This window comes from Magallana gigas, chromosome 1 (assembly GCF_963853765.1).
Source record: "Magallana gigas chromosome 1, xbMagGiga1.1, whole genome shotgun sequence".
NCBI lineage: Eukaryota > Metazoa > Mollusca > Bivalvia > Ostreida > Ostreidae > Magallana > Magallana gigas.
The window spans coordinates 19,636,429-19,662,580 of record NC_088853.1 but is presented as its reverse complement, the minus strand read 5'-3'; the positions used below and the strand labels follow the sequence as shown (position 1 = coordinate 19,662,580).

The window sequence follows — 26,152 nt, the reverse complement described above, 5'->3', positions numbered from 1 at the left end:
ATGATGCAATTAAAAGCTTCCTCATTAAACCATAAAATGGTCAATCAAACATAATTTGTATTTTTGAGTGGGTGAAAGTTTTAGGGATTTCTTTTTTATTTTACGCTGAATGACTTCAACATGAATTTAGCATGTACCATAATTTAATTATAAAGAAACTAAAACAATGAATTAGTATGTTTCTATTCGCAAATTAGTAACAGTGATAACTGAAAAAATGGTATATATTGTTGAATTTAAAAGAGGCTGTTGTATAGTTTATATACGTGTAGCAGACGCTGATTTCCGCCAAAAATACTATACAGAAAAAAGGTTAAATAATATGCATTTACTAACGTTTTTTTTCAAACGATGTGTTGCCAACTGGCTGTCCTCAGATTAAAAATAAAATGTTAGCATATTGATAAAAGAAAATGTCAATAACAGACTGTCAACCATCTAAAAAATCCATGAAACGAATTGCAACTTCATAGCAAAGCAACACAGACCTCTAACATGTATTCCTTTTAAAGGAATGATCGGCAATAATGATATATTGATAGCTAGAAGCAATCAACATGATCAGTTTGATGTAAAAAAATTAAAAAAGTACTGGGTTGTTGTTGTTTTGTTTTGTTTTTTTTTTTTTTTTTTTACAAAATATAGAATATTTTGAATCTGTACACCATAATTTCATCATTATAAACCGTCAACAAATTTAATTGTGAAATAAGTTTGGGGAAAGCCGTTCGTAAACTCCTTGTCTAGTTTTTAATTTTTAACGTAATTATTAAATGTTAATGTATCTTCTTCTTCTTCTTTAGAATACTGAGTAGGGCTCTTCAAAGAGCATTAACACGTACACAAAGAAAAAAAGTGTATCAAAATAATTTAATGCGACTCAAAAACATTGAATGCCATCATAACTTGCTATTGAGGTCGCATTAAAACGTAACCTTGTATATAAATCAAGCTGTCTTCCTAGCTACTATTATGCAACATCAATAGATCGAGGTCAGTTCATGGAGCATCTTCCTATGATTGAGGTCAGTTCATCGAGGTCAACTGCATTACTGAATGAATATTTCGATCGAGATTCTTACGCGTGAGACAAAATGTGCATTCTTGAATTAACAGGTCGAACTGTATTTTAGGTATGTTTGCATCTCTTAAGGTAAATGAATTGCAATAAAACTGAGTAAAATGTTATATAAATACTAAACCAAACTTCAAGTTTTTATAAGAACTACTTATGCAGGCGGAATGTGTGCGCACGTGGAAGCATTTGCCGGATGCCTCATATGGACACAACAGTAATCGGTCGAAGCCGATCATAAAAATTGGGGTAGGATCAGCTGCCTAGGAAAAGTGAGCATCCTCTACTGACCGGTCACACTCGCCGTGTGCTCCTCGTTGTATTCGGGAAAAAACGAACAACACAACTTTGCATTAAAAAAAGTAATGCAGGTTAAAAACAGAAGTCAATCAATTCTGTTGTTTTATCTTTAGGAAATCCTCTCTGTATATAATCTGTATATAATTAGATCTGTTTATAAGGAGGTCTAACCATTACGCATTTTTTTCACAGATGAATGGCTTTAAATGAGTACACACTCTATCATTCCATTTCCCATTTCTAAACACGTCGATGCAGTCACGAACCGCAGCCTTATCAGGGGCGCCTAAGCTTGGCTCTGTTGGTTGCCAGTAAGAAAAGCCGATTGTCGTGTTCGAGTGGTCCCACACGTATTGACCTTCAGAGTCAAGGTCATTCCCACTGGTCCAAGCTGAGCATGTTGTGTAAACGTTAGGAGGACAACTATCTGAAATTTTATAATCAATTCCTTTTGAAAATATAATTAGCTAAAAGGCATTGTCAAAAAGCTGACGGTAATATTTAATCAAAGACATAGTTTGAAAAAAGCAATTTATGGGAGGCATGCGTTTCTTCGACATTTAAAATGATTAAACAAACTTTGAATGTTAGAAAAAAATGTTGTCTTGCAGCGAAACACAGAGACATTTCATTTCGTTTTGAAAAGAAACACTGAGCATTGTTTATGTTTTTAGATAAAGCAATGTACAAATGTAAATATATTAACATACTATTTACAAAAGAGTAATGCTTAATGTGAAAGGCAATGCAACCTTGTTTTATGTTTTTAAATATTAATATTAGTCATTATCATAAAGCAGCGATATTTAACAGAATCTTCTGTCAATTAAACACATCTGTAAACCAAGAATAAGACTCGTTGTTTGTTAACAAAAGAAAAAAAGCTAAACTTTGTCTATCTTTTTAGGTAGAACATAGCATATAAACCAAATTTTTTTCTATAAGTAATTATTTTTTGAACATATATTATTTCGTACCTTTTTCTGAAACCAATATTTGTTGTCATATAACAGAAATTTGATCTCACATGTTTATCTATATTGTAATAAAGGTATCCTTTCAATATCCTTTCATTATATTGTAAAATGAAACGAAAAAAAAAATTCTAAAATTTAAATATGCTTCAATCAAAGCTTTAATTACAAGAATAGAATATTTTTCTTAAATATATTAATAAAATGATAAAATCACGACCTTTTACTGTGTTTATCTTAAATTAAACACAAGTTTACCATGTAAAACCATTCTCTGTTTAAAGCAACATTAAATGAATTCTTATCTCTAAGGTTTATATCTGATATGGGCTTAAAATGACATCATAAAATAAACTCCCTTATTTTCCTGTAATTCTTTGTTCTATTTGTACAGATATATGTGATTTTTTTTTGGATAAATTTCATTTTGATTCAAGTGTATACAATTTAGAAATATGACATCGGTAAGATAACCTTGATGAACAAACAAAATATTTTCATCAGAGATGTATCTAGCCAGATTAATAAGTGATTAAAAACTTCTCCTTGTTTAAAACGTCGCTCTGTATTTCCCATGCGTAAAAAGATAGAGGAAAATGTTAATTTTCGACCGATTTTGATTGACATAAAAATAGCATCACTTCTGATGTCATATACTGCCAGTGAATGTAACTGAAAAACATATTCTATAACAACTCTTCTAGCAAATCATATAAAAATTTATTGTATCCAAAACACTTTAAAAATGGCGAGTTATGGGAGACAAATTTGACCCATATCATATATAGTTCTTTACAGAAATAATTAAGCTTTTTTTTATTTACAAGGTTTTTCCCTTAGAATGGTACAAGGAAATATCATGTTAATACTGTATCTTTGTTTCTTTTAAGTGCGATTTGTTCCTTCAAAACACCAACACTATGATGTCTGTTTAATGATTAGACTTATCAAGTTACCTTTACTACTAAGTAACATGACTGTGGTTTACCTTTCATAATGAATGTAGCCGCCAACCATTCCGATTCTTCTTGAGTTTCAATTTCTACCAGGTATGCACATAGTTTCTGGCATTCTAGCTATTAATCAAAAATCAAACATTTAAGAAAAAAAATGAAATTAAGGAATAAGCTGAATAAATACCTTACTATTACATTAGCTACTCTATGACCAAATACTCTCAAGAATTAAAAAAAAAAAACCATTTCCCAAAAATGAATAAAATAGGAAACCAGGGACAATTTTAATACAGCAAGAAGCCGTAGAAAAAATCTTTAAAAATTCAGCGTGAAGAGTTTTATTTCTTTCTACGAGGTGATTTTTTTTTAAAACTACGAGAGTAAAATTTTTCGGAACAAGTCATTAACTAATTTAGATATCAAATTGTATCAAATTTTACATTTATTAAATAATTGATATATTCTCTATTATAGAATATAAGAAACTTGAAGTTCTAACAGGGTATTTTAAGTGAAATGATAGGGTCAACTAAGTGAAATCCATTCTCTAATTTAGCATTCCTTTTTTTTATAAACACGCGTTATCTACCTTGAGGCTATTATTTTACTTATATGTCTTTAAAAACTGAATGTCACTGCGTCCCTGTTGTGAATACATGTACCAGAACATTACAAAATATGATTAATTTTTAATATGATATTGATTTCATATTTTCCCGATTGCGACAAAGAGCACACGGTCGGTGTGACTGTTCAGCAGAGTATGCTAAATCCTTCTAAATGTAGGCACCTGATCATACCTCTATCTTTTTAGAGTTCCGTGTTGCTCTGCTTTGGATTTGTATTTTGTTATATAGATTTTTGAGATGATTTGTTGTTGTCATTTTTCATATAGAAAATATTAATAAATTTTACCGAGTCTTTGAAACCCTTCAATTTTATGTCATTGAAATGTATCTGCTTAATGTAGATGATGTTATCCCAGTGATCTAAGCTACCTCTATATCCCCACGACACTTCATAGAAACAGATTTTGGCACGTGGCGTGAATTACTATTTCCTCTTATAATCCAATTCCTAACAGACAACCATTGAAATGGTTAAAGGGCGTATTTAATGACTCTATCACTTATTGTCTCTGTATATTAGTGTACTTCAATTTCCTATTTTGACGGCAATATTACGTTGTTTGATCATTACTGTACCTTTGTAACACAGTTTCATTATACAAGACTGGATGCTCTTTGATATTTTCTTTTTATGCATATCGTTTTTTAAAAACAACAACCTTTTTAAAGAAATTATGTTTTTCAAAAATGCAGTTGTTGTCAAATTGATACTGAAAACTGAATACCCTATGTTATTTCAAATGATTTGGTTCACCTTTAAACAAGAGTGCGTTGTTGTTTTTTTGCAATAAAAAAACCCATTAAAATCGGTCATTTTTCAATGAAAACATTAAACTAGTTTCGTTAAATAAAAAAGCAGGTTTCAGGTACACAAACACTTCGGTTGCAGTATTTAAATAGTTATTTTAATTTGTAATGCAATAAGAGAAAAATATGTTTTTTGAAATTTTAAAAAAAAAATTGAACATACAACAAACTATAACAAATACATTAATACATGTAACAATAATATTACAATACCTTAGCATCCGCCCATGTTAGTTCTTCTTCTCCATAGAAATAATAGTGGCCAGAATGTTCTACCCAATTAATGTCTGTGAAGAACAATGGCATTAAGATAAGCTAAAGCAGACAGTTCTTTTAAAATGTTACTTATAGGCTTATACGTATGCATGACTCTCAGATAATTTTTATGAGCGAAAATATAGGATCGGATTCACAACAATATGTTCAAAACATTTCTGCATAGTTTCTCTTCTCAACACACATTTTAAACATGTTACGTTTTCTTAAAATTGATTCAATATTTAATCAGAACTTAATCAAAACTATTTTACTTTTTCAAAAGACATTGATTCTTTATTTTGGAACTAATAAAATAAAAGATTTGTGCATTCCTTCTTCTTAAAAATGATTACATGCAATATGTTATTATACATTTTTTGTCAGAAGATCGTTGATAAGTCTGCATGTATATTTTGTATCAAATCGCGAGAATATAAAATCGCGAACGCAGAACATTTATCCATAGTTCTTATAGCTTTCAACTATCAGAAAATAATGACGAAATTTTTACATCGCGATTTTACGAAAATATAAATTCCTCGCATTAAATTAAGAATTTACAGTATTCTCGTTATTGTATGAACGACAAGTTATGGTACATGTATCTAAACAAGTAGAGTATTGGCAACTGATAATTCATCTCAGAAAAAGAAAGGATACTTTGCAAAGAAACATAATAAAAAAGCGAGACTCTAGTTGAAAAAGCAACAAAAGATTACCTGTTCTTAGATACATGTACATGTATGAATCTGTGAGATATTGATTCTTTTATCGGGGAAAATGGATATAACATTTACTGTGAAAGAAATTTCCAGAGCTTACATATTCTGAAGTACTTCTTGTGTAGACCAGAAGTTACGCCGATTCAAACAAAACATGTTAATCACATTGACATACAAAAGTCGTTTTCGTGGTAACAGAATTGAAAACAAATTCGATTGTTTTCTATAATTTAAATTTATTGGAAAATTACTTCTCCTTGCAACTTTCATTTCATTATGTTGATCTTAACTTTTCGTTTTTGACATTGCGCCTCGTGTCGAATTTATGATCTAGCATGCTTTCATTTAACTTTTTTGATACCAAACAATACTCGGTTTGAAAATATAATTTAAATGCAAACCCTTTGCGGCACAAGTTTTATCTTTCTGTGTCTTCGATTAACTAAATAACGCCACTTGACTACGTTAATTTGGGACAACCCTCGTATTGCATAGCTTTTTTATCATAAATGTCATGAAAATATTACTTAAATAAACTTATTTCGAAATATTGATGCCTGCCGTATTATGACACTAAAGGAAACTGATGCTAACGAAATGAAACGAATTGTTTTTTTAGTCTGACTTTGAAATGATTTACATAGCACGTTATATGAGAAGAGCATGTTTCTAAAAGTTTGTTAATACACCTTGCATTTTATAATGCATAAATGCAATACAAGCATTACAAAAATATTGAACAATTAGTTCAGTGATATTAAAACGAAATTACAGAAAAGAGACCTTGGGACATGTCCAAATTGAATATCAATAAAATCTAAGCAAATGAAATCGAGCCTAATAAACGATATAAGATATTCCACGGGTTTTTCATTCATTTTTACTTTGAAGATTTTAAACTAATTTGCAAGTGGCCCTTAAAGTATTAAAATAGGGTGTTATTACAACTGTGGTTTTATCAATATTCTTTGAATACGATTTCCGTGAGTTTTGCTGTTAAGCCCACTGAATTAAAGTTCATTGAAATGCAAATGCTATTTCTACTACCATTTTGTACTGATATGATCATAAACCACGAATACATGCATCCCTGAAACTGTTTTTCTCATTGAATCCATGAAAACAGATACCCTTGAATATTTCTGAAACCACAGTATTAGTATATTTTTGATTAAAGATTCACGAATTTTGTGTCTTAATATACTATAAAAATTGTCAGAAAAGAATATTATAATTGGATATTCATTTTCAATGAGAAATGATGATTTACCTTTTTCATAGTGTAGAAATGGTAGAGATTCTGGGACGACATAATGGTACGAGGAGCTTCCCTTTTGTATACAATGTAGTCCAATACAGCGTTGACTCGTCTCGTTGTAAAGAAACATAACACAGTAGTCGTCTAACAAACAATGTCCTGCACAATGAGCAAGACTTGCTGCACCACTTAAAAACACTGCAAGGGATGAATTGGCCACTTGTTTATCCAATCTGGAATACAGAAATTGCCTTTGCAGACAATGAACTGAAAAGAAGAAACCAAAAAGAAACCAACACGATATTCTGAACATGGTCTAAAATAGATGGTAGTTTACTGTTATTAGTAAAATGTTTAAACTAAAAGCAAATTATGAATAAAATATCATGGCACACAAATTCTAGCATTGATATTTTAGCTAACCTGAGCCGAAGGCTCAAGCGAGCATTTCTGTTCAAAATTTCGCTGTTTCGTTGTCATCAATGATCTTGTTGTAAACTTTTCACATTTTCATCTACTTCTCCAAACCACTAGGGCAATTTAATTAAGACATGACACAAAGCAATATTGGGTGAAGATGATTCATGTTTGTTTAGGTAAGGATCAACACCATCTATAAAGGGAAGAAAATGCTCTATCATTGAAAATTGGTTTTTATGTTTGAATATATACATATTTTTCTCAAAACAAAAATGATTTGGCTAGAACAAATTAAATTTTTTTGGGAAAATCACCAGGTTATATAATGTATATTCAAATGTAGCCAAATAACGGTCCCCATGGGTAGGTTGAGGCCATAAACAGTCTAGACAGGACTCAAGAACATTTTTGAACGTATATGCGTCATATTAATGTCATATGTTCATAACCATTTACTTGTATTACGCAAGATTAATTTTTAAAATGAAAAATTCACCTAAAACTTCGATCACGCACAACTATAACTGTTTTGAAATAAATTGAACGCTTGGATATGTTTATTTATCATTGTTTGTTAAAAGTATAGTCTCATTTTAATCTTTTTCATGCTAAATTATTCAATTATCTTGAATAATTATGTATTTAACATGGTTTCCTAACATCGTAAATGCCGCGAGCGATTATAATTGTTTGATGTTAATTATCAGTTCAATTTAAAGATTTATTGTATCTAGAGTGACAATTTGTTTCATTTTCTGGGCTTTTGAACAACCAATCATATTTTTTAAATGCCAAAAAGACGTTTTTAATCATCGCTAGAGCAACCAGTTTTTGTTTGTAATCAAGGCGTTTTTCGTTTACGCACTTAAAAATTCGTATGTTTAGTAAATTTTAAATTGTAACACAATGCGAAAGAAGTAAAATTTAATACAATTTACCTTTTATTAACGATTACATTCCATGCAAAACACAAAAATATCACTTTTCAAGCATCGTCCCAAAGTCCAACTTTGAAGAGAAATAACTTTCTTAAGTGCAAATAAACCCTTATTTCGTGCAAATACGATCGAGAGTTATTTATATCCTGGGTCTTTTAAAACATGTTAGAAGTCTGCCAACACATGCAGCACTTTGCAAGACGATTTCTTGTTTTCATCGAAAAATCGACATATTTTGTACCAGTGCGCATGCGTAGACTCCCAAAACGGAGTCCAAAATGCTTGCAGAAATTAACTTCCGTTGACTCCGTTTTGGGAGTCCGTCTAGACTGATAAAGGAGAGGAGGTCTATAGGAATAGAGAAAGAAAAATCTGGGTTTTTTCTTTAAATACTTATTGGCCAGAAAATCTTACTTACTTAAATCGTGACCACCAAGGTATATTTCATTTAAGATTATTTGAAAAAAACTAATCTTTTCAGAAATGAATATGTCCAAAAAACCTGTAACTTCTTTTGAGGCATTCTCAGGTATTGTAGATTTGTATAAATTGTTAAATAAATAAATAAATTCAAGGGTATAGAGAGGGGCCTCAATGGGGGAGATGTCATTTATTTTTACAATGCAATGGAATATATATTGATTTTTAGATAATTCTCTTACTAATACCTATTTGCTTTTTGTTCAAGTTCATATTTGTGCAAATCATACATTTTGGTAAGATGGGGCTATAATTGGGATAAATCCTTAGATAGGAATAAAAAGAAAAGATTTTTTTTAAAACTTCGATGAGAAATTTTAGCCAAAAAAAGTAATTTGGGTTGAACCTCCCTCTGGTAGTGAAGTCTCAAATTTGTACAAATCATTACACCTGAAGTAAGCTTGGGCTTCAGCGGAAGAAGTCATTTTTTTACATTAAAATAAATAGAGCAACATCTTTAAATCAAAGTACTGAAGTACTGTCAAGAGTTGATTTTTTTTTATTATCATCAATTTTAAAATCAACGATATGTTATTTTTGGCAAGTAGTTTCTAATCATGCACATATTTATAACCCCATATGAATCATGTTGTGTAATATTTAAAGATAGAATTAATTCCATCAAACTTTGTATCAGTAATCGAAATGCTTCTAAAATTGTACACGTCTGGATCCAAGCAATATTGAACTCTAGTCTCGTTCAACCAGACGCTCGGTTGTCTCCGTTAATATCCGACTACCAAGAGAGACTTTTTGCTTGTCGGAGATTTACGGATACAGCCGAGCGTCTGGTTGAACGAGACTATATTGAACTCTGGCGTAGGAATACATACAACTACAAAAAAGCAACAACAATTAAATTGTTCGTACTATATAAAATCTGACTTATTTCAAGGTATTCATAAATACGTTTTTTGAAAAACAATGGTACAGCATACAGAACACCGAATGTATCTATTATTTTCAAGATCTAAGTCTTGTCAGCGATGATGATTTGTGCTTAGGTCCAAACACTGTTTCACTTTCGGTTTGCCAGAGTAACTGCATAGGAGAGTTGATTTAAATCAACTCCCAAAAATGTTTTTCTCCGAAACTTAAACAAGAAAAGAGCTCAATATTTAACTTAATATTGTTAGACAAATTCTAAAAGTATTTTTAATAAAAATATATGTGTATACTATACTAGGTTTTTAATACATTTTGTACTTCATACAAGACCGTCTAAAGAGTTTGTTTTAGCCCCTAGGCCTCTTATTATACCAATTTACTCCTTCAGATTGATGAAATGCTGTTTAATTTGAAAACACAATCCACTTCTGCTATTTCCAAATGAGAAATTCAAATATATTTCCAACATTTTGAGTAATTGGCAATTAACAATACGGTGACTCAAATTGTCCAATTTCAAAAGAAAAATGATTTGCAGTGTTAGTTTCCAATCTATCATACAAAATATGTAATGAATAATGAAGACCTTTCAAATTCAGAGAGAATAACAATAAATATACGTGCTTTTATACATGTATGTACAAAGATATGTATCAATGTAATGTTATTGACATTGACCCTCTCAAATTGACGTTTTACAGTATATCGACTTTTTCCCAAAGGTTTTGTAAAGTTATGAACAGTATTTATAGCCTTATACACTTTTTTCAGGTAATACGCAATTGATTCAAGATTATTCAAATAATGACTCCCGGGGGTATGGTTGGATGACAATATGTAAAGGCTGAATTATAGGATAATAAATATATCGTGAACGTCTATTAAAAACTTCTCGGCACCAATACGACCAGAAAATATGTTACTTATATGGACGCATTTTTAGACTATAGTTTCAAACTTGTATAATTTTTGAAAACGAGACAACAAATAAAAGGCTATTTTAACCTTTTAATATACAGGAACAAACGTTTATAAATTTTCTACAAACACCATATTGCCACAAAAGGTGAAACTTTTGTTGCGGTATTTTTAAGTAAAGTAAATATATATATATAAGTCAGTTTAAATCATGTCACAGGGGTATGTGATGTCAAAGGGGGTGGGGGCTATTTTTACAAGGAAAATAAAGAAAACATCTTTATAAATCTTTTCTTTTCAAAAACAATTTAGTCGGATATGTCGGCAGTTGTGTAGATACATATTTAGGTAGACTGAATTCAATTTTGTTGAAATCATGATTCATGGAAGGGGGGGGGGTAGGGTGAAAACCATAGGCCATTAAACAAAGATACTTCTGTTGAAGCATTCTCTGGTAGTGTAGATTCAAGTTTGTTTAAATAGGGATTTCTGTGAATAAGGAGGGGCCTCAATGGTGGAAGGGCAAATCGTTTTACAAAAGAATTGATACAACATTTTAAAAGATCTATCTTTTTTATAGATATTGAAATTAAAGGTTAATATCGATCCAGTATCGAACAACATGCTGTATTGAGGGTACTGTCAACCAATAATCTAAGTGTCTTTGAAACTCTCATTTCCTGCTAATAATAATTATACCAGAATGCATGAATCATAAATGAGTTATGACATCTGATTGATTAGAAACCTCCATGTTGTTAAGGACGATTCATTCTGAGTTTATGTATTTGTAAATGAAATTATTGATTGTAAAATTAGGATCTGTTTTAATTTCTTTGAAAAGTTTTTATTTTGAAAAACAAGTCACTTTTATATGAATAATGGCTATAAACAATTGAAAAAGTTTCTTTGGTGTCAGCAATTGGAAGTGTTGGATTATTGATGACAAAAAATTGTTATACTCATTCCATCTAACTTCAATGGATTTTTAGTAGGTTTGATTATGGAAAGTAACAAATAAACACGTCAATTACATTGTTTATGGTTATAACCACTTTGTAAAGTTCCTACGATGTTAGCAGTTGGCACTTATTAACGAATGGTGAAATTTTTTTTTACTCATTTAGTCATTCTATCAAATCACTGTAAATCTCTGTTCAATGCAGTAAAATATATCGTTTTTTATGAGATTCAGTAAGACCATTGTTGGGGGGGAACTGTACACGAGCACATCAACTTGTTAAAAGCACCGATTGTTTCTCTATATATCATACGTGTGTTTCTTCTAAAGTTTATTTACAAGCGCCTAATTTAAACGCTGTGATTGGATCAGCTACTCGAAGTTGCAGCCAATCATAAAACAGAACTTGTCACCGACTTTCTGTAATGAGATAGGTCAAGGGTTTATGGGGAGCAGAGTTGACCAAAAAACCTTGGCTAGCGAAGATGATGTCAAACGAAAACTCTATAAAATAATTATAATGGCTATTACTTTATGAAGGAATTATAAATGTCATTTGCTAAATTCTGATTAGCATTTAAAGATTGATACGGATTGAAAGAAAGTTAGAATTAATAATTGGTTTAATTATATTTATTGCATTTTATAAGCTTTCTTTATTGTTTATTCATATGCATAAATTTAAGTTAATTATACTGTAACTTAACCAGCTTGTCTTTGTAAGTAAAAGCTAACTTAGATTTCTTAAACTATATATGAGTGAAAACCCATTTGTTTTGAAATGCAGTATTTGGACTTAGAACAACACAATGTAGTCAAATAATATGTTTTTACTATCCTCACTCTAAAGGAACTCCATTCAATGATCTTGCTACCAACCATTGACCGAGAAAAGGAGAAAACAGAATGAGAGTGATGTATGAAACATTATATAAACCATGTGGCTCGTTTTACTTTTAATGTTTAAAACATATGCATGTTAAATCGAGGAAAAAAGCATAATTCAATCGTACGACATAAAAGATAATCAAGTTATATTTTCAACAATCCATTTTTCTAATAGGATTTCGAATGATGATATACCAACAAAAATAATTGCTAAAATTAATAATCACTCTAATTGAATGAAAATGGATTTGAATTGTTTATAATTACACATTCTAGTATTTCTGTCAATGTCAACATCGCAAATTGACTTTTCTGTAATTTTTAGTCAGATACAGGTCTCACAATTCTGTGTCATGTAAACAAGGCTCATGCTCTGTTTTTGTTTACTGTAGGTTAAATAAACAGTAAAGTGTTTTTCAAACTGATTTTTCTATCTTCTTATTCATTTTAAGCATAAATAACGTTCCTAACGTTTAACACATTAGTTTTAGGTCTTAAACTGGAATTTTAACTTAACATTCAAAATGTATAAACAAAGAGGTGTAAGCTCTGTAAATCGCTTATTACTGAACGAACGGCACTCGAATTTTGGTTGCCTAATAAAATGCCTTAGTGAATCATAGTTTACATTAAAATTATGATTTTATAACAAAATCGTGACAATTCCCTTTTAAGGTGTTTCACTTTTCAATCGGTTTGTTTATTCGGCTGGTCTGTGTTCGATCACCTTTACGCAGCAAAGATTTTTCTAAAATTTACATACAAAAAATTGAATGAAGATGGAGTTGTCTCCCCCAATGCCCCCGACACTTTTCTGTGACATATAAAAATTGAATTGAGAATAAGGTAATAAACAGTGAAATTTTCTAACTTATCTAATTCCCCGTTTTATGTATAAGTGAAAGTACTGAACATTTTTGTGTAGAAGTTAATTCTTCTTCGATATAAATTTGGGATATAGCTTCATATAGAAAATTCCGGATATTTTTCCAAAACATCTTATAAAATCTAACAGGTAAACCGTCTATTCCAGGTGACTTATTATTTTTCATTCCATTTACAGCTTCTGCGCATTCTTGTCATGTTGGGAAAACAGTATTTTTTATCATTTTCTGACAACACAGCGGATGTATTTATTTGGGCAAGATATGATTCAATTTCATTTAGCGGTATATCTTTTGAGGAATAAAGATTTTCAGAGAACTTACATACATGTAGTTCATTTAAAATATCGTTAGTCTTTACAAAGGTCGATCCTGCATTGCTAACTTTATTTATAACATTTTTTGATTGATGCTTATTTTCAAGTTTTAAGAAGTAGGATGAATTTTTTTTCTCCCTCGTCAATCCATTTGGCCCTTGACCTTATTTGTGCTCCTTTTGATTTAATTTCATGTAATGCGTCTAACTCATTCTCTAATTCTTTTTTCCGTATCATATTAATATTTAAATGATGTTGATTTTCCGTTTCATATTTTTGCCTTTTTCTTTACAATAACTAATACTTAAATTTTTAACTTTAAGTTTGATCAATTCCCATTTAATTTTGGGATTCATCTCTAGCTTAATATCATCTGGTAAATTCAATCAAAAATCGTTGATAATTTTGCAATACTGAATATCAAAAAAACCAACTTACGTATTTAGCTTCCAATATCCCTCCCCCTGCTATTGGAGGAGATTTCGCATTTAAAAATTAAAGCAATGTGGTCGCTCATTCTTACATTTGAGACGGACGGCGGCCTACGTAAGTATATATTTTCCGGTTTATATAAAAAAGTGCGTTAAAAAACAGAATCTATTCTGTTTTTTGCGGTGTCGCTACCATCACACCAAGTGAAACCATTTTTTCTGGTTTAATTTTTGCCCAAAGATCAACAAAATCGAAATGGTTTTGTAAATTTTTAAAACTATTTAAACTTTTTATCTTTATCTTTTAATAGAGAACAGTTGAAATCTCCTACAAGAATTACATTTTCATTATTAATAGAATACTTTGAAATCCATTTTGAAACTTTTTAAAGCAATATGAGCTGCATTTTTCATGTTGAATTTTTTTTTTACTAAAATGTTCTTTTCTACTAAAATGACAAAAATATCATGGTATTTAAATTTCTGTTAGCCTTATTTTTGAGGAAAAGGCCGTTAAGAAACCTAATTTGGAGCAAAATTGAATTATTGTCGTCCTGTACAAAAATTGATTTGCTATATATTCCATAGAAGAGAAGTATTTCCTTTGACAGAAATTAATGATTTTTTCAAACCTTATTTATCATAAAAGTTTAAGTTATATACAGACTTATCATACTAGCAGGTTTTTGCAGCAAAATAAAATTCTAAAAAATACAGCTCATATTGCTTTAAAAAAAATCAACCCGATCGTTCTCAGAACTAGGTGCATAAATATTAAAAAGTGTAATAATTTTACTATCATGTTCTATATTCAACAGTATAATTCTGCCATCTGCAGATTTATGCTGGTTTAGTAATGTAAAGTGCAATCTGCTACTTATCAGAATTGAAACACCTTTACTGTGTGAAGAAGTAGAAAAACTATGAAAAGATGTACCTTTCCAGCCTGAATTAAAAATATATTCTTTTTCAGATATAAAATGTGTCTCTTGTAAAAATACGACATCACAATTAAGCGGCTCGATATATATGTGTAGCCAGTGGTCGAAATAAGCCAAGCTTGGGTCGTTGTTATATATTTATTAATACATAATAAACCTGAAATTTCGTAATAAAACAAATAACACAGAATATACACAAATGACAAGACAATTAGACACAGACAAACATACACATTAGACAACGAAATGAAACAGTTATATTACAATTTAGAATGACTTTAATTTATTACATTAAGTCTTACCGGGACAAACAATCCTTATGCTTACGTATATTGCTATACAGCTATAGTTCTGACCCGTTCAAGGGCTAGGCGGAGAGTGCCAGTCCGGTATAAGATTTTGGCGGGGAAGGGTGCATGCAGAGTTAGTCATGTGACCCTATTGTCCAGTCTTGTCATTGTCCACGTTACAGATATTAAACTCTCATACAATCATACACTCTAAACACGTATACCAATCAAACACGCTAGCGCTGTAATTTAATATACAAATTATATACCTGGTTACATATTCCCCCTCTTCATTGAAATGTCTCCTGACATTTCACGAAATTAAACTCAAATGCATTGTGCATGAAGAGGAAATATGATTTAACATTAAAATAAAACAACATAATTTCAGTGTAATAGAATATAGCAAAACAATGAAAACTCAAATTCTGCAAAATTAAGCCAATACACATGTCACCAAATGATTCAGCTGCCTCAGTCAGTCTGATCACAAAGGTGAAACATCAAAAACACTGAGCACGAGATCAAAATAACAATTTACCACCCTGAACACACTAGAATCTCCCAAGGAAGATAACTTTCTCTTCAGATATTGTAAATCCCACAACAACACTAATATTACAGTTTTACAACTAATATCAGAGCAGGACCAACAACACAATAAATGGGTGATAATCATCATATCATGACACACAAATGCAAATTGGGGACCCTTAAAATTAAGAAAACAAGGGCATTAAAAACTAAGAGTCATCCACATCAAATAGTTCAGAAAATAATAGTGATTAATTTTAAAACCAGGGAACTTGTTTGTTTTTTTTTTGTTTTTTTTTTATAATGGTATATTTTTTTTTCTACCCTGAGAGTTGGCATAAAATATGATATGTGAATTGAATTTAAAAAACCTGAAAACTGCATCATAAAATCATGAAGCATAAAAGCAGTTTACGGGATAAAAACACTACCTAGTCCAGTCTCCATAGCGATCAAGAGGCTTTCGAATTCTGGCAGTTCGTCGCGGAAAAACGAGAGAGTTGCGGTTTGATAACCTAGTACTCTGTTCAACCGTGGTATCATCTACTCGACCCGATGACCTTGTCGTTTCATCGATTTCATTATCAATAATTGTCCGATTCAAGGTACCGGTAGGTTCTGGAACACTGGAGTTCTGAAATGAAGAAAACTCATGATTAGTATTGGTCTCAATATTGCTAATTTCAGTTTGTCTTATAGAAGACAGTGAAGTTTCTGGGTTTCTTGATGACCTAAGTACTCTGGTTGTTTTGATTTCTGAACTACTAGAGTCAGAATCTGATTCTGAGCTGTCTTCTGATCTATCATCATCAGAACTGTCCTCTGCACATAATCTACCAGCATCCTGACTTCTACTCTTCCTTTTCAACACTGGTGCTGCAGACATTCCAATGTTTTCAGGGGGAATGGCATTGAATGGCAAGAGCATATTCCTGTGCAAAGTCTTAATGTTTTCCCCTGATTGACTCTTGTCTCTAAAGACAGGGATGTCAGGATTTGGAATACTCCGAATAGTGTAGACTTCAGATTCCCACTTGTCAGCCAACTTGTGTTTTCCTTGAATTACTACTTTCCTCACAAGCTCCCTATCTCCAACCTCAAGTTTGGCAAACTTGACCTTCTGGTCATAGTTCTCTTTATTCTTGTTGGCAATTCTTTTAGCTTCCTTCGATGCCAAAGAATAGGCAGATGCCATCCTATCCTTGAGTTTGGTGACATAGGTTGGATGATCTCCTTTCTCTTTGTTAATATCCATACCAAAGAAAACATCAATTGGTAAACGGGGATGCCATCCGAACATAAGATAATGTGGTGTATACCCTGTGGCATCACTCCTTGTGGCATTGTAGGCTTGAACAAGTGGTGCTACAAAAGATTTCCAATCTGCCTTTTGTTCCTCTGTTAATGTTGAAAGCATCCTAATAAGAGTTTGATTGAAACGTTCTGCCGAACCATTTCCCATGGGATGATAAGGAGTTGTTCGCGATTTCTTTATCCCTAAAATTTTACAAAGATGTTTAATTACATTCGACTCAAAATTCCTACCCTGATCACTGTGAATTTTCTCTGGGAAACTGTAATGAAGAAAGAAATTTTCATATAATGCTTTAGCTGTTGTATGTGCAGTTTGATTTTTACAGGGGATAGCTTGGGCGAACCGAGTAAAATGATCGGTTATTACCAGAATGTTCTCGTATCCACCTTTCGACTGTTCCAAAGTAAGGAAATCTATACATACTAACTCCATAGGTTTGGTCGTACAGACCCTGAAACATGCTACTACACCAGTTGCACGGTTCGGTTCGTTTCGCTTTTTGAACGGTACGGTTCGTTTTGTGAACGGTACGGTTCGTTTTGTGAACGGTACGATACGCTTTGTGAACGGAACGGTTCGCTTCTTGCACGGTACGTTTTGCTAAAAATAGCTGCACGCTTTGTGAACGGTTTGCGCGCTTTATTAATGAGGTAGGCGTGGCCTGAACGCTTTGATTTTTCTCGATATAATTTTGTTTAGTTTTTGCCCGATCTACTTCAGCAAGGTGGTAATTATAACAAGAATTTTTCTTTTTTTATATGATATATTACAAAAGTATTTCAATCGATCTATTTAAAATCATAACGACCATCCGTTCCCCCGTTTTTGATACGTTGCGTGAACCGTGTACTCAGTGACAACCGGGAAGCGGGAGTAATTTTAATTTTGATCAGTCTGTTATTATAAGTATTTAATTTAGATTATTGTAATCATTAAGATGGATTAAAAGAACTGTTTGACTTTAATCCGATGTATTTTTGTTAATTCAGCGAGCTGTCGATAATTTTACAAAGCATCTTAAGTTTTCATTTCTATACAAGTACTTGAGTTGAAGTCATTAAATACTTCTAATCCATTTAAAATTGCTATGATAAATTGCCCCGACTTTATTCCGATATTTTTTTAGTTTCCTTTATCGTTGTCTTGATTCTCGGCTAGTTGTTATTATTCATAATTCGTATGATCATTCTTCATTGCGTACTACTGTAGCACCGTACTATTGCCGATCGCCGATTGCCCTAGTGAATAGACGATGTAAAATTAATGATAGGATAAACAATGAATTTCAGTTAAGAAATCTTGAAATCAACTGTTATATAGTTTTTTGACACGAATTTTTATTCATTTAAATATTGACTCTATGATTTTCTGCACTTGTTTGTATACATAGATCATGCCTACATCTAACCCGTCATCGCCTCTTTTATCTGAACTAAGATCGCGTGTATAGTCAAAATATGACTATTAGTTTTTGTTTTTCCGTTAAACTATATACGTTCATGTAACATATTTCATACGATATGTACACAACTGGATGTACACAACAAGTCAATAACTTTTATTTATATAATGGCGATATTTATCATTCTGTTGAACAAGTGTCCGCTCTTCACTGTATGCATGCGATTTAGCTGACGTTTTACAAATGCTGACTAACCTGTTTATATTTTATTTACCTTTTTACACATATACTTGTTGTAAACAGGACACAAAAAATACCCGGTAATCAACAAATGAATGTTAAGAGTGAAAAATATATAAGAATTTATCTAGTACATGTAACAAAAATAATACGACAGCGAGGGAAAACGACTCTGATCGCCAGTACATGAATTATAATCTTGAAATCGGAGAGAAATTATTGTTGAATAATTTAAAATAGGAACACTCTTTTCAATAGGGATTTTAGAAAACATAAAACAAAAACGTTTCATTCGATAATTTTCTTCTAGCCACATAGGAGGAGCCAAGTAGCACGCGGCGCATGGCGTGATCTGTACTGTTATACTTAAACTGATTGACAGGCGAAGCACGTGGAGTCCTTAGATAAAATCCCGCTAAAATGACCAACTATAGAAACCTAAAGCGAAATAATAAAGTTCAGTGATAAAACTTTAATTTAAGTATTACAATCAACACACAAGTCTCTCTCTCTCTCTCTCTCTCTCTCTCTCTCTCTCTCTCTCTGAGGGTGTATGTGATTGTGTGCAAACCATTTGGAATTATTAGATTTTTATTTGTATGAATTGAATTCATTTATTTAAGACTCATGGTTTTCACAACGATTTCAACACAGTGAGTAAAAGTTTGTACAGTGGACGATGTACGTATAGATTGATCTCGACGGTTAAAATTTCGACGCTATTTCACATCACACATATTAGATTGAAAATAAATTTTAAAAGAGCTGTGTTTGTGCTTACATGTACTTGTTATCTCATTCTACTATTTATGATGTAATTAATCATTTTTTGGTACATAAATGTACCCGGTAAATGATATTTTTATCGCAAGTTAATATGTGAAAATCCCGCACGTATAGAGTCGCTGAATTGTTCCACGCGCCGATAGTCTTACGTGTAGTTGTTTGTGTCCATTTCTACGGATGGTTCTTTTGTTTTTTAGAGATTAAAAAAAGCCATGAAACTAACAAAGTAGAAGTAAGATATATTCAGACTATACACACGACAGATTGTGATGAGTAACCTTGCAGGTGTCCGTGGAAAGGTGTGAATACCGGCATCTCATGTACACCTGTTTAAGCGTCCAAATATACAGAGTTAGTTGTAAAGTACAATAACTGCTAAAAACCAAAGAAAGACACTAACACCTGTTGTGTATAGAACCAAAGATCAGCTTCTGTACACGTGTTTCGCACGAGCGATTTTTGTTCATGTGAAATCACGACGCCATTACCAGATATGCGGGAAATAAAGTTGAAAGTTATTTTATGGAATGCGTGTACTTTTTCCCGTTCAATGCTTGCATTTAATTTATTAAGATTTTGTACATGTATTTATTTACAATTTATCATACATGTATGAGTGATTTTTTGTTTATTTATTGGTACATAAATAGCTCAAGAACAAATCACTCGAGTCACCGGTAATATATGGTTGTCATTTACATTTTCTGGGTCTGCGTAATTTAAGTCGACATATTTTTTTAATTTAAAATGGATATAAAATTATATATATATTTCAACCCTTATTTAGCCATAGTGTATATATATTTCTAAACAGACGCTACTTTTTTAACGTTTCGATTAACGATCTCTCTCTCTCTCTCTCTCTCTCTCTCTCTCTCTCTCTCTCTCTCTCTCTCAAGAATCACTTAAAGCTATGTAAAGTCCAGTATGTACCCAATGTTTCAAACATTTCATAAAAATAATCAAAATAGTATAACCGCGAATTGTGTGAACGTTAATAGTTTACAATGTTTAAGAAATCGGCGATGCAAGTTTTGTCGAAAAACAAAGAAATGATTACGGTCTAAGAAAGGAACTATTTTTGTGACTGTTTAATAAGAATAACAGTTTTAAATCTTAGTATATGTTATCTAATCCCGTATAAAAAATCTAGAAAAATATTGAACTTATCTGGTCGACGTTAATCTCCGTCCGTATTCATCGAAAGACATTAGGTCAATAAACCGTATATGGAAGTTGCACGCTTATTGCACGGTACGGTACGCTTTTTTGTCCGTCTGGAGGCGGGTCTTGCATAAATTATCTTGCACGCTTTTTGCACGGTACGGTTCGCTTTGTGAACGGTACGGTTCGCTTTGTGAACGGTACGGTTCGTTTTGTGAACGGTACGGTACGCTTTGTGAACGGTACGTTTCGTTTTGTGAACGGTACGGTTCGTTTCCTGCACGGAACGGTACGGTTCGTTTCAGAGGTGTAGTAGCACGTTTCAGGGTCTGTAACAATAGGAACAAGTTCCGCTGTAGGTCGGACTGGAGTTTTGCTGCAAATACACCTGCCACAGGATTCCACTTTCTGGTTGATCTCATACTCCATTCCTGGCCAGTAGTACCGTTGCTTAGCAAGCCACAATGTTTTGTCCTTACCTGGATGTCCAACATCATCATGTATGCCACGTAGTGCTACCTCTCTCAGGGACTTTGGCAATACTATCTGTTTTATCTTCTGACCATCATGTGAAGAGGTTTTGTACAAGATTCTCTCAATCAATTCCAACTTCTTGTACACTCTGAGTAACTTCTGCACCTGCAAGGGTTCCCTCTTGACACTTTCTCCCCTTGGTCTTAAACCACTTCTCATGATGTCTATAACTCGCCCAATAGCCTTGTCTTGGGACTGCTCCTGTCTCCAGTCATTGAGAGTGAATGTATCACATGAATTCATCTCATCCTCGGCCGATGAAGGAGACGCATCCATGGTTACACTCTGGCAATATGGTACGGATGCCATAACTGACTGGCAGATAGCTTTCACTGTGTCATTAAAGACTACTGGTTTGCGTGACAATCCGTCAGCATCGCCATTGAGGTGTCCACTCCTGTAAGAAATTCTAAAATCATAGTCAGCAAGAGCAGCTACCCATCTTTGGCTTGTAGCATCGAGTTTGGCCTTTGTAAAGATATATGTAAGAGGATTATTATCCGTAATGACCTCAAACTGGTTCCCATATAAATAGTCATGGAGCTTATCACACACAGCCCATTTAAGCGCCAAAAACTCGAGCTTATGTGCCGGATAATTCGTCTCACTGGGTCGGAGTCCTCTGCTGGCATACGCTATCACTCTCTTTATTCCTCCTTGGTTCTGATACAAGACTGCTCCTAAACCTTTGGAACTGGCATCTGTATGCAACTCAAAAGGCATTGAGTAGTCAGCAAAACCTAATATGGGTGGAGACGTTAACTTCTCTTTTATGATGGTAAAAGCCATTTCCTCTGCATCCGTCCATCTCCATGGCACTGGTTTATGGTTCTTCCTTCCATATCTCTTCTGCTTTTTACTGGTCTTGGTTTCATGTCCACGCAGTAAGTTGTTCAGTGGAGCAACAATCTTGGCAAAGTTCTCTACAAACCTGCGGTAGTACCCAATGAATCTTAGGAATTGTTGCAATTCCTTGATATTAGTGGGCCTTGGCCATTCCACCACAGCAGAAACTTTCTCTGGGTCAGTGGAGATTCCAGCCTCTGAAATGACATGTCCAAGATATGAAATTGACTGTTTGAAAAGTTCACATTTGGAAGGTTTCAGTTTTAATCCATGGTCTGCTAATTTTTGAAAAACATTTTCTAGTCGTTGACAATGTTCTTTGAAAGTTTTTGAAAATATTAAGATATCATCTAAAAAAATCAAACATTCTCTGAGATGAAGCTCTCCAATGCATTTCTCCATTAATCTCTGGAATGTTGCTGGCGCATTTGTTAAACCGAAGCACATCCTATTACATTCAAAGAAACCAAAATTACCTACCGAAAATGCAGTTTTATGTTTATCCTCCTCTTCGATCTCCACTTGCCAATATCCTGATCGTAAATCCAGTTTGCTAAAATATTTAGCACCACTCAGAGTATCAATGACATCATCAAAACGTGGGAGCATGTAACTGTCTTTCCGTGTTTTGGAATTCAGGACGCGCATGTCGATACAAAACCGAAGAGACCCATCTGTTTTCCTTACTAACACTACATTAGACGAGTAATTGCTATTGGACTCTCTTATGACACCGGCTTGCAGCATTTCTTTGATATGCTCTCTAACCTCATCATACATACCAGGAGGTATTCTCCTGTAAGGTAACTTAAATGGATTTTCATCCTCGAATTTTATACTGTGCTTTACTATGTCAGTCTTCCCTAGATCCATTGGACCTCTGGAGAAAACATGACTGTATTTTCTCAGCAATTTGTTAACAGTATCTAACTCTGATTCAGATAATGTCATATCAACTTTCACACCCAACTCTATAGGATTTACCTTTTCAGAGTTGTCTCCCTTTGATAGACCTGTAGGTACCTTATCAATGACTTTTGCTTCTTGCACTGTACACAAAATTGACCCATGTTTTAAATTTATTGTTTTAGCTGAAATGTTACAGACATTGACCTTGATCTTGGGGTTATTGACACTTTGTGACAGGGTTAATACTCTCTGACAGACAGTATAATTGTCATTTTTCTGTGAATTTTCAGTTACCACAGTAGAAATATTTTTGTCAATTCCTTTCACTACACCATTGACAACAACTGACTGATATGGTTCTAGACTGATATCTCTCTTAGTGGTTGCCTTAACAGAGAATGACCTGCACTGTGTACTGTCAATTGCCAACTGCCAGGTTTCTGGCAACTGACAAGACACATGTGAAAAATATTCTCTACAGATTCTCAAAATATTTGTTCCAACAATGACAGGACAGTTCTTATTGAATTCTGTTTCAGGTACTATCACAATAGGAACAAAAAGTTCAAGATCTAGAAGCTTCATGGTACATTCTATAAATCCTTTGTACTGCAGAATCGACCCATCTGCCAGTGATATCTGCAGTCCAAGGGCAGACAACTCTCTTAACTCTGGTTTGACTAGAAGACTTTTGTACTTTTTCTCAGACAAAGTTGTTATCATAGAACCACTGTCTAATAATGCATTCATTCTTTCACCATTTAAGATTACTTGAACCTCATTTGACTCACCAATCATGTCACACTTTATATGTTGGCCGTTACTTTTGACTTTACTGGTCTCTGCTTGGCCATCAGTAGAGACCACTAGTAGTTTGGGTCCTGGTTTTGTACACTAGACCTATTCATACCTCGCCCTCTAGGATTGAATGGCCTTCTGTATTGATTCCCTCTATATGAATTGTTATTCTGAAAATTTCTCCTACCATACTCACCTCTCCCTGAGTTGCCATTGCCTCTGTTGCTGCTTCCTCTTGAATAACTTTGCCTGGTATCAGTTTTCGAAGCATCTAACTTTTGCAAAATCTGATTAAATTTGTCATCAATTTTACCTTCTAATTCAGTTTGCAAATTCTCAATTCTTTTGTTGATTTTCTCCTCAACTTCATCCTCCACTGCTATACCATGTTGATGGAGTCTGGAATTTTTGAAATCAGTACTTACTTTTTCTGCAGGGGTTTTGTTTATGGCCATTTCTTTTTCAACCTTTCTTATTTCAAGTAAAAGATGGTCATAGTTCTTTAGCGTATCATATTTGTGACGCGTTTGTGACTTTAAGCGTTCAGAACTCAACGACGTCCAAAATTTATGGCGTAACAAATCATTCTTTGACGATTTGCTAAGGTACCCATTATCAATAGCGTTTTGGAGCATGCTTTCCAACCTACAACCAAATGATGTAGCACACTCTCCCTCAAATTGAAAGGTATTGAAAAATTCTTGCATTATCATGCCATTATTTGACACTTCACCAAATAAAATATTCAGTTTGTCAAGAATTTCAATGACAGTAGCTTTTTCACCAAGAGGAATGAGCATAGTTTTAGCTGTACCCCTAAGAGATCTTCTAATGCTCTGAATGATTGTGGTTTCTTTAATCTCGGGGTCATTGATAAGACATTGTACTTCATACTTCCACTCTCTATAAGTAACATCACCTTTCTGTGGGGGCTCATCACCAGAAAATTGGGGAATTCTAGGTATCTGGGCATGAGTAACTTCATAATACTGAGTAACATTACCTTCTGGACTTGCTTTGTAAGCACTGTAATCTCTCTGAGGGGGGAAATCATTAAAGCTATACACGCTATAATTTGCGTCAATTTTGAATAAAGGGGAAAACGTATGTGTTTGATTACTAATAAAAGTTACCTTTATGCTGTTAATTATAATGCTCAATTCGATCACGTAACAAATATATCAAATATCAAACAATAAAAAATATTTATTTTCCTGCCAGGAAAGTAATGACCCCTCGTGAATACCAATCTATCACGTGATATCGACAGCTAAATTTAGTCTATCATACCAAAACTGGTGAAGGGTCAACATCTTCATAATTGTGATAGTTTCACAAAGGAAAGGATATTTTCAGTAAAGCATAAATTTTTCTGATACACGAGTACAAACAAAAGAAAAAAATACAAGCCTGTAAGTAGATATGAATACTTCCTTTAAAAAAATGACGTAGACCTGTGTTTTTCCCCTATGTGCTATTTATAGATCCTATAAGTGTTAATGCAGAAGTAAGGGTATCGTGAATGACAAACGTATTTTACTCAGTATACATGTATGTATTTCAAATTAACAACTGTTAAGCATATCAAAAATCAAGTTGGATATTTAATTAGGCAAACAATAACGACCACCTGGTTCTCCGCGGACATGCGCAATGAGGTCGGTTTGCTCTTCCTTCATCAATATTCATGAAAAGGTATATTTTTCTGGCAGGAAAATAAACAATTAAAAATCTATATCTTTGTAACGAGATGGAATTCATCATTGTAATTTGCAGATTAAGGATAACTTTTATAAGTAGACAAACACATGTGTTTTCACTGTCATTCAAAATTGACGTAAATTATAGCGTGTATAGCTTTAAAAGTCTTAAACTTAGCCCCACCCACTGATTCACCTTTTCTCATGTCAGAAGGGATAACTGGAGGAGGTGGAAATTGCATTTTAGGCAGAGTTGTCTTAACATTGGGAAAGTTCAAGGGGTTTTGTTCTTTACCAGATGCAGGGGTACTTGTTTTCTGCATTTCAGATTCAAGTTTAGCATTTGGATTTACATAACCTGCAAAGTTTAATTTGTAGTCTTCATCATGAAAAGAACCTTCATGATCACCTTCCTGATCTTTAGCATTTTCGAATGACATTTTAATTTGATCAGCCACTTTTGACATCTTACAACTGACAACACTAAACACCTGTCCAACAAATACACCGTGAAACCAACAAAATTTCACCACAATGTTCCAGGCTCCGGGATCATGAAACTGTCTTAAATCTTAAGTCAGACTTAAGT

The 26,152-nt window shown here is 33.0% G+C and overlaps 1 long non-coding RNA gene across 1 annotated transcript; it reads right to left on the bottom strand.

The window, feature by feature from the left end:
* Positions 1-707: 707 nt before the first annotated feature.
* Positions 708-7,296, bottom strand: LOC136273258 (uncharacterized). Its single transcript, XR_010711472.1, has 4 exons — positions 6,992-7,296; positions 4,955-5,028; positions 3,338-3,425; positions 708-1,802 (listed from the first exon to the last, which is right to left on the bottom strand). It is a non-coding gene; the product is annotated as an uncharacterized lncRNA (long non-coding RNA).
* Between the last annotated feature and the right edge of the window lie 18,856 nt (positions 7,297-26,152).